Source organism: Puma concolor, chromosome A2 (assembly GCF_028749965.1).
Source record: "Puma concolor isolate L17-30 chromosome A2, mPumCon1.1.hap2, whole genome shotgun sequence".
Taxonomy (NCBI): Eukaryota; Metazoa; Chordata; class Mammalia; order Carnivora; family Felidae; genus Puma; species Puma concolor.
This window is the reverse complement of record NC_141668.1, coordinates 51023270-51033093: the sequence shown is the minus strand read 5'-3', so window position 1 is coordinate 51033093 and position 9824 is coordinate 51023270. Positions and strand designations below refer to the sequence as shown.

Here is a 9824-nt window from a genome sequence, read left to right as displayed (position 1 = left end):
TGTAGTTAGATGGCCGAGGACATAGAAAGCGATTATTTATTCCAGGCACAGTCGCAAAAGGCTTCCAAAAATATCGAGCCGAGATATTTTATTGTCCCGCCTGTCTGCAGCCTGTAATTATGCGTTCAAGATGTTTAATGTGTGCAAATGCATTAGCCGCTTTCGCTGGTGAAAACCGTAGCTGCGAGCGGGGGAGAGGCAAATCTGGAGATAATTATGTCGCACAGTCACAAACATTATTCTGCTCTTACTGTAAACGGCCCCGGCCACCTTTACGGGCCACCTTTACGAGAAGCCAGGAAAAGTTTCAGAGTCACTCGTAGAGCTTAGGCGGACAAACCGGCTTCTAGCTTGCTTTCTCTCTCTCTGTCTCTGATTTCCCTCCCGTATTGTTCGAAGTGTCTATGGGGCCACTTGTGTGCCAGGTTCGCGGGCGCGCCAGAGAGAAGGCGCCGGCGGAGGAGCGCAGCACAACTACCCCCCCCTCCCCCCCGCGGGTCCGCAGAGCCCGTGGCCCTCCAAGGCCGGGCCTGGCGCTGGGAGGCGGCTGGGGCTGGTGGCCTGGGGCCGTCGCGGCTTCGGGCAGCCCGCACCTCGGGCAGAGTCTGGCCCTCCCACCCTTTGCGGCCGCTCAGGTCTTTCGGCACCCTCCCCACCTACCCATCAGGGCGCCGGTCCGCGCACCCGCAGTCCCCACTCCGAGTTTGCTCCGGGTTGAAATGCCACCGCTAGGCCGAGGCCCTGGGCCTTGGAGCAGTTCTCGAAAGGCGAACGGCGCAGGCCGAGCCTTTACTGGGGCGGGCTGCAGGGTCGGCTCTCACTGGGCTGACCCGGGGTGAACTTGCTATTTTGAGTCCCATGTGCTAAGGGGCCAGAAGAACAGCTGGGACGGGGGGGACCTCCCGCCTCCACCCCCGGGCCAGCACGTCCGCGCCCAGGGGCAGGTCCAGCGCTCCCCGCCCCCACCGGGGCGAAGGCCTGCGACAGGGGCTCTCTGGGAACCTTGTAAGGTCTTGTGCTGGCACCTCCCACTCCCACCCTGCGACGCATACACCTCGGTCCGAATTCGGGCAGCGGCTCCGCCCGCCGAGTGAGAGTGATCAGTGCAGGGACAGCAGTCCGGGCCGCGGCCGGCCCCCTGAGGGACAAAGGCGTACGTGTGCCCCAAAGCAACTCTCACCTTCCCAAATTTCCGTTTCAGCTCAGGCTTTTAGGACAACAAAAACAAGGACGCGCGGTGCGGTGCAGGGGCAACGCTCAGCCGGTGGGTGTAGCAGACGGAGGGGGACTCTGGCTCAGAGGTCTCCCCGATCCCCGATCCCCGGAAGAGAAAACCCTGCTGCGAGGCTGGTCAGGGGCTGCTGCGGGTGCCCGCCCGGGCCAGGGCTCCTTTCCCGGAGGCCCGCAGACTCCCCTACGGAAATCAGCGGGTCTGGGCTCGCGCTAGGGCGAGGTAGGCCTGTCCGCTCTCCTTTCTCCTTAGGAAATGACCACATTTGGAAACTCATTTTAGGCCACTGATAAACAAAACACAACACAACAATCTGGTGATCATTTCGCGTTGAGGGGCACTTAAGAATATCTGTGTGGGATCCGGGGTGCATTTTCTGAAGTCTGGCAGCGCTTGTTGCGGGCTCCAGGGCATGGAGAATGGGCGGGTGTGGAAGGATCTGGGAGGATGACATAATCCCGGGGAGGGGAACACAGAGAAGAAAAACAAAACCTGCCAGACGGGATTTGTTCCTGCTCCAAGTGCATCATCCAAGGAGAATCCCTCTGGACGACAGTTACCTGCCAATGGTGGGAGAGTTTCCCTGAAATGTGTGCTCCCCACCTCCCCCTTGAGGGTGCGGGCTCCGGGCCGCAGGAAATGAAGGGGAGAGGGAAAGCCTAGTGGGGGTCTTGGGTGGCTTCAGCCCCAAATTAAACTCCAAGCCCTGGATGCCAAGGCTCCCAGACCTGGAGGAGGCAGCTGGTTAGCTAGCAGCAGCCAGAAACTGGGGGACAGCAACACCCTGGCAAGAGGTGCAGACTAAAGCTTTCCGACTTCCTTTCACTGTTCTTCCTCCCTTCTGTGTCTCCCTTACCCTTCTCTTACCCCCCCCCCCACCCCAGGCCCCCATGTACTAGTGGCTTTGCTCCCAGGCCCTGCTTGGAGGGGAAAGAGAGACTGGGAAGTTTGAGGAAGGGTCTCACTCGGGGTTTAGATTTCAGAGACCCCGGGGGAGTGACTACCAGCCAAAGACCCCAAAAGAACTTTTAGCCTCATTCCGTGTTCCCCACGCTTGTGGCCTGGAGGACTTAAAAAAAATGCCGTTCTCTAACCCAGAGGTTCCCGGTTGCCTGAGAAGCTAAGCAGAATTTTGCAAGCTGAAGGGGAAAGGCCACTGTTTCTGCAGATGTCCTGGCTCTGTTCGAAATCAGTGCTCACAGAAGGAGGGTATGTGTCCTGTTACTGCTCTCCTGAATGTAATCTTTCCGTCTTTCTCTCATGTAGATTCAAGGGTTCTAAATGTCCTCCAAGCAGTCCTATATTTGATCCTCCCTCTGGGAAGTGAATCTGATGAGGGCCTTCCTTCTTCTCCTCCTCTTCTGTTCTCCAGGCCCCTCAAAAGAGCCCACAGAAACTCAGAAAGGTCCAGGGGGAGTCTCTTGCTGCTGGAAATGACTCTGCCTGGGACCTGAATCCAGAAACAGTGAGTGGTTTCTCTTCAAAGTCTGCCTGGGTTCCGTGGCTGGGGGAAGGCTAGGCCGGGCTGCCAGGGGGCCTCCCTTGCAGCTGCACCCAGCCAGCCTGGGGGGGGGGGGGAAGGGGAGGGCTCTCAGGAAAATGGGTGAATAGAGCCACCTGGAAAATGTCGATTTCCCAGCTCTCTAGATTCCCTGGAGGAGGAATTCTCTGGTTGGGCGTGATTGCTGCCAATTCCAGTTTCCAGATTTGGTTTTCCGGCCCAGGAAAATTGGGGCCTCGTTTAATTCTTTTCCTAGAAGTTATATGCTCATTCTTCGACTTTCTGTTTTCTATTAGCCAACGAGAGACTTCACGTAAGATAATCTCGGTTTCTCCCTCCGACCTCTGAAACATGTAATTTGGGGGAGATATTGTATTTAAAATGCCAATCCCAGTAATGAGCCCAGTTTAGCAGTGTGAGCTCCCGCCCTTCCTTAATGAACAGAGCTGTCGAGAAATAATTTCACTTTGATCTAGTTTGTGACCTGATTTTTTGGCTTAAAGAAGACTGGGCGGCTAATTGGATTCTTCAGTTGCCTTTAATCTCCACCTCAACACTTGGAACCTGACCAAGCTGAATTAAAACGAGTCTGATAAACAAGATGTAGCTGGTTCCCAGGTTAACAGCAACGAGAAAATCCCCCCACCACTGTGGGGTTTAATGATCACAGTGTGGTTGGCACCTCACAAAAAAACATGAGGCCGTAGGCCCCCAGAACCTGCAGCACGGAAGTCTTCGGATCCTTTCCCCTTCCCTCCCGACACCCTGGATGTGGTTTAATTAGAAAGAGAAGGCCGGGTAGAGAGAGGTGGGGAAGAGCAACTTACAGTTGGTGAAAGAGGCAGGGTTGGGGGGTTCATCTCAAAGGGAGGCAGGATGTTGAGGAGATTTTTGTCCCTGGGAGAGGAAGCAGGCCGAGCCTTTGAGGGCTGGACAGTAAAGATTGCAATTTGAATTTCCAACTGTGTTCCAAGACTGAGGGGGTGCAGGAGGGAAATAGGATATGAGGGGCAGGGTTATGCAGCCTGAGGGGCTGGGAATCATGGGTTTTATTTAATCTTTTCAGATGCCAGGGTTTTGTGTTCTGGAGGCAAAGCAGAAGGAGGAAGGCTCTGCTGGGACCTCCCCATTCTTAGTGTGGGGCCTGAGAAAGGGTTCTCTGGAGCTCCCCTCCTGATGCTCTCGCTGGCTGTCTGCTTAAGAAGCTGGAGGAATTCTGAGACCTTATTTCCTTTGAGGCAGTGGGAGTTTGGTTTACGTCAGGATCTCTCGACCTAGACACTATTGACATTTTGGGCTGGATCATTCTTGGCCGCGGGGGCTGTCCCGTGCACTGTAGAACCTTTAGCAGCATCTCTGGCCTCTATCCACTAGATGCCAGTAGCGCCTACCCCAGTTGTGACAATCCAAACTGTCTCCCGACATTGGCGAATGTCCCCTGAGGGCCACAACTGCCCCCGGTCGAGAACGCCCAGTTTGGGTCTCTATGGTGCAGGCATTTCTGAGGAAAAAGGGGAATGCTTTGCTGGAAATGATCTTTGTGGGGTTTCAGGGAGCTAGGGGACCAGGATGGGAGACTACTTCTTCGTCTTTGACCTCTCGGGCCATTTGGATCATGAGCACCTTTTTAAGGGCTGTCTTAAACCTCCATCGCGATACCTGCATGAAGCGTTTGGACAAACATGTAGTTTCCAAGGCACATAATCCAGACCTTTAGACTCACTGACACTAGGGTGTGTGTGTGTGTGTGTGTGTGTGTGTGTGTGTGTGTATTTAGCATAGATGCTGGGGGAGGGGGATCCAGGACACTCACTTTTTCCTGCAGCCTTGAGTAGAAGAAAGTTCCTTCCTTAGCATACCTAGTCTTGGGGTGGGAAATGGCTAAGCTTTTGTACAACCTGAGCTGCTTTTCAGGGAATAGAGAGCCCATCTCAAATGTTGAGGTGAGAGTTGGCCTTTAGGATACTCTTAGGCTGATTCTGATCCAGTAAGTGGCCCTATAGCTCTGTAGTCATCTCTTTCCTCCAGCTCTTAGACTCGGCCAGTCTGACTCTGAGCAACCTCTTCTCGCCTAGATTTTCTGGAAAGTGTAAGGTCCAGGAAAGTATGAGTTTGGCAAAATTTATTGAACATTTGGCATTATTATTCCATCATGCTGATGGAAAATAATAAAAAAAGATGTTGACCATCTCAACCAAATCCTTCTTCCCTCCTTTTTTTCCTCCCCTCTTTCCTTCCTCCCTCCCTTCCTTCCTCCCTTTCTCTTTCCTTTGAATTTTCCTTCCAGAATGTGTCTACATACATACAACACAAATGAAGAAAAGTAAAGATTGAGGGCAATTGGTTAATTCTAAGGATAATTCTATCAGGCTTGAAAATCGGTAATAAGAATAGGGTTAAATCGGGTGCTCCTGAGTCTCTCCTCTAGAACAGATTATAACCACCTAGAAGTTGCTAGGCATCTTTAGGAGTCAGGGTCTCAGATGTATTAAGCTTTAGGTGCTTGACAAAAATCATTGATTGAGCGCTTACAGAGTGCTAATCGCTTTTCAAACAATAACTCACTTAATCTGCTTAACAACTCTAGGAACTATTATTACCATCACTTCCATTGCACAGATGGGGAAACAGAGGCACAGTCAGGTTTGGTAACTTGCCCAAGATCATCCGGTTCGTAAGGGGCAACACTAGGATTGAACCCAGGCATTGGGTATTTTCAGCAGCTAATCTCTCCTGCCTCTTGTTAGCGTGCCGGGTAGAGACAGTGGTCCAGAGGACAAAAGTTGGCGAGGTGGGCATTGCTATGCTCAGAGGATAGCCATCGCTCTAGAAGCCTCACTCTGAACTTCAGAGCCAGATTGATTCTCTGTCAACAGTGGGTCGATTAATAGATGCCTTCTCTGAGTATTGAAAGTAAGTTATGGGTAGTGTAATGTATAACCCCAGTATTTACTACCTTGGGAACACAGGAGACATAATGAAGGAGGGAAGGTTGTAATTGTAGAAAAACATCAAGTCTAGTAACAGAAATCAGTGGCAGCCAGAGACGTTCTCCCCAGGTTTCCGGCCCTGCTGGTGGCCCCTCCACCAGACTCCATGCAGGCAGGAACCCCCCAGAGGAGGAAAGGGGCCTGTTATAGGAGTCATCAACCTGTCACCACGGCTAGGGTGAATATGGCTTCTGAGTTGGGGGGAGGGGGTGGAGGCTTAGTCTTTAGCACCAGCAGCTGCAGGAATGGGGGGAGGGGCAGTAGGGGGGTTGGAAGGGGGAGGCTGGAGGTGGAGAGACCTTCTGCACCTACTGCCTGGGAACAGCCATTTATTGAGTCAGCAAGGCCCCGTGCTAGGCAGCACTTGGCATTTAACAGGAGCGAGGCGGTACTGACCCTCAGCAGCATTAACAGTCTGGAATTGCGTGCTCGCGTGGGTCTGTGTGTGAGAGAACGGTGGGGTGGCACAACTGAGTGATGGCACTGGGGGCGGAGATAAGAACCCAGGGATGGATCAATATGAACAGCATGCTCCAGCGTGGGGGTCCCGTGGGGGCAGACAGCAAGGAAGCTGAGGTACTCGTCCTGGTCCCACAGGGTGTCCCTGACCCCGGCGGGCAGAGCGAGGGATTTCCTCCGCGGGAGATGCGAGAGAAATGTTGGGAACATAGTTTGGCTGAAGGGGAGGGGAAGGTAAGGGAAGTATTGTCCAGCACCCACTATGTTGGATGCTGTGCTTTGCAAAGCCTCTCTCATTCAGCCCTCACAACACCCCTAGGGTTGGGCAGTGTTTTTATTCTAATTTTGCAGGTGAGGAAACCGAGGCATAGAATGAGTGAGTGACTTCTGCGAGGTCCCACAGCTGGGTGGCAGAGGCCAGGATCTGTGCGACTCGATCGATCGGTTACTCTGTGCCAGTTCCTCAGGCGAGCTTGTGCCTTAAGTCCAGGTAACGGGGAGCCCGGGGTGGGAGGCTTTCTTTGTGGTCCGCGTGAGAAAAGGCTGTATTGTTCTCACAGTTCTGTGCTTCCTCCCGCCGCCGTCTCCAGCTGGGGAAGATATCCAGGAGCGATGGCAAATTGGGTGCTTTTTCCGGGGTAGGTCCCGCGGCACCGTTGCTCAGGGTAGGGGACTAGAGTGTGAAGGTCGGCGGGAGACAGTGAAGACACCGGTGGACGGATGGACGGACCCTGCCGGGAGGACAGGCGGGGCCGGCCAAGCGAGAATGAACCTGAAGCCCCAGAGACGGCGGCGGGGACCCCGCGAGCCGGGAGGAGGCGTGGCGAGGCCTCCTCCCGGCCGATCGCGTCCCCGGAGCTCGCTCGGCCCGCCCGGCCTCCTCGCCCAGGGCCTCGGCAGCCCGCGTGGCGGCCAAGTCGAAATGGGGCAGTGACCCACCCTCTTCTCTTCCTGTTCTGCTCCGGAGAAGAACGGAGGCTCCGGGCTCTGCGACTTAACCGACCGCGGGACCGGAGCAGAGGCGTGAACTTGTAATCTGCTAAGAAAGGTTAATAGTGACAACAGTAACAGTACTCTAGGCGTTTGCTTGCCCCACGCGATCGGATCGAATGAGATCATTCATTCGATAAACACTCATGTGATATCCTCCTACTACATGACAGGCTCCGCACTAGGCTCTTTCATTCTAAAATATTTCTCTTTATTCGTGTCTTTTTGGATAAGTTTTGTTGTAATATTATGTACCCCAAAGTGGCTAAAATCCACAAAATATCACAAAGTGAACACACCTGTGACATCAGCAACAGCTCAAGAAGCAGAACACAGGATCTCACTACCCCGCCAAGGGGAGCCGCTACCCTGACATCAAACAGCCACAAATTGTTCTTTTCATTCAACAAATAAATGATGCCGGAAGGGCATTGTACATGACCAGTGGAGTGCTATTAATAAGAGGCTCCATTCCCTAAGTTAGTTGCTGTTGAGCCAGAACAGGATTTGTGGGAGTGCTTGCTTTTCCTGGATCTTTTCAAGGGACTGAAACCTGGGTTCTCACGCCCACCCCTTCCCAGACCACGTAGGCACCTCCTGTGATCCCTGGGGCCCCTTGGTGGAATAAGACCTTTCCCTCTGAGGACCCTTCCTTCTGCGACTAATGAGGGTGGTTAAATATTATTCAGAAATACTAGGACAGATTGGAAGCATGGCTTATTGCAGTATTTATTATTACTAAAACCAATGTTCTTCATGAATTTATAATAATAACAACACGTGTTTGAAAGTGAATGTCTCCAGTCTGAGGCTCCGCATACATGTGGGGCCTGGGATTCATCACAAAACCTCACAGAGGTTCTATGACTTTAAATAAGAATTGGAGGCTTCTTTAGAAATCTTCAGAGAAGAGTGTTTCTGCCTGTAGCAGCAGAATCTTCCTACTGAGCAGAACCTCACGTTCCACGGGATGGTAGACTAGAATGGCCCACCTTCATTGTTACCATGCACGGCCATGAGTTCCAACCTACAAACTGTTAACAGTGGGAGGCACGGATCTTAAGGAGTTTTTTCCCTGCATGTTCATTTCCTGCCAGACGGGGTGATGGGGGAAGGTCCAACCTGTTTTCCTGAGCTGCCTGGCCTGGGGATGCCTTAGGACAGTGCCCAGGAAAATCTCTTCAAACATTAGAAATCTTTATCTATAGAACTGCGATGGGGCGCCTGGGTGGCTCAGTCGGTAAAGCGTCCAACTTCGGCTCAGGTCACGATCTCACGGTATGTGAGTTCGAGCCCCGCGTCGGGCTCTGTGCTGACAGCTCAGAGCCTGGAGCCTGTTTCAGATTCTGTGTCTCCCTCTCTCTCTGACCCTCCCCCGTTCATGCTCTGTCTCTCTCTGTCTCAAAAATAAATAAATGTTAAAAAAAAAATTAAAAAAAATTATAGAACTGCGTCCTTCATGACACCAGCTCTTTCCCAAAGGAGTCAGATGTCCCCAGAACAGGAGCAGCATCCGTTATGGAGAAAATGATGGGGTAACAGTTCCTTACATACAAGTGGGGATTTACAGTTGACAAAGCAGACCATTTCTCCAACTGTTTGGTGGACTTTAACGTGAATGCTGTCCCTGGGTTCTGTTTCTGTGACGATGGACGGGTATGGAACCCAAAACCCCTTGTTAATTTTGACGGTGACTTTGGCTTTGGCCCTAGAGTCGCACAGACTTAGATTTGAGTCCCCCCCCCCCCCCCCCGGCCACTCACTTGCTTTGTGACCTTGGGCAACTCTGTTCACATTTCTATACTTGTGTCCTCGACTTAAAAATGTATATGATAGTATCATCTCGTTAGCCCATAGGCTGTTGTGAAGTTGAAATTCTATGATGCAAATAAAGCACTTAGCCAGTGCTTAGAGCATTGCAGGTGTAATAATAGGTTTAATTATATATTACCAATATGTTCATGTAATCTAATTCTTGCAGACATGGCAGAAGTCATTCTGACTTGACGGCTGACAGAAAGTAGTGAACTATTAATATATGCTGTATCATGGATAAATCTGAAAAATTATGCTGAGTAAAAGAAGTTAGACACGAGAGACCACCTATGGCATGATTCCACATATCTACAATGCCAAGAAAGGGCAAATTTATAAAAACAAACTGCAGATTTATGATTGCCTCAAGCTGGAGGTGGGACGGGAGATTAACTGTAAAAGGGCATAAGAGATCCTATGGTGGGGGGGGGTATACAAATGATCTAAAACTGATTTATTTTGTGCTCGCTTTGGCAGCACATATACTAAAATTGGAATGGAAGAGAGAAGATTAGCATGGCCCCTGCACAAGGATGATGTGCAAATTCATGACATGTTCTGTATTTAAAAAAAAAAAAAAAAGGATTTATTTTGATGATTGCATCACTAGGTAAAGTAACTAAAAATCACTGATTTGTACACCTAAAACGAGTGGGGTTTTTTGGAAGAGTTTTTTTTTTTTTTTTTAATTTTTTTTTTCAACGTTTATTTATTTTTGGGACAGAGAGAGACAGAGCATGAACGGGGGAGGGGCAGAGAGAGAGGGAGACACAGAATCGGAAACAGGCTCCAGGCTCTGAGCCATCAGCCCAGAGCCTGACGCGGGGCTCGAACTCAC

At 51.5% G+C, this 9824-nt stretch overlaps 1 non-coding gene across 1 annotated transcript; it reads left to right on the top strand.

Moving 5' to 3' along the window:
- The first annotated feature begins 9447 nt into the window (after positions 1-9447).
- LOC112867141 (U6 spliceosomal RNA) lies at positions 9448-9554 on the top strand. Its single transcript, XR_003224183.1, has one exon. It is a non-coding gene; the product is annotated as a U6 spliceosomal RNA (small nuclear RNA).
- The last annotated feature ends 270 nt before the right edge of the window (positions 9555-9824 follow it).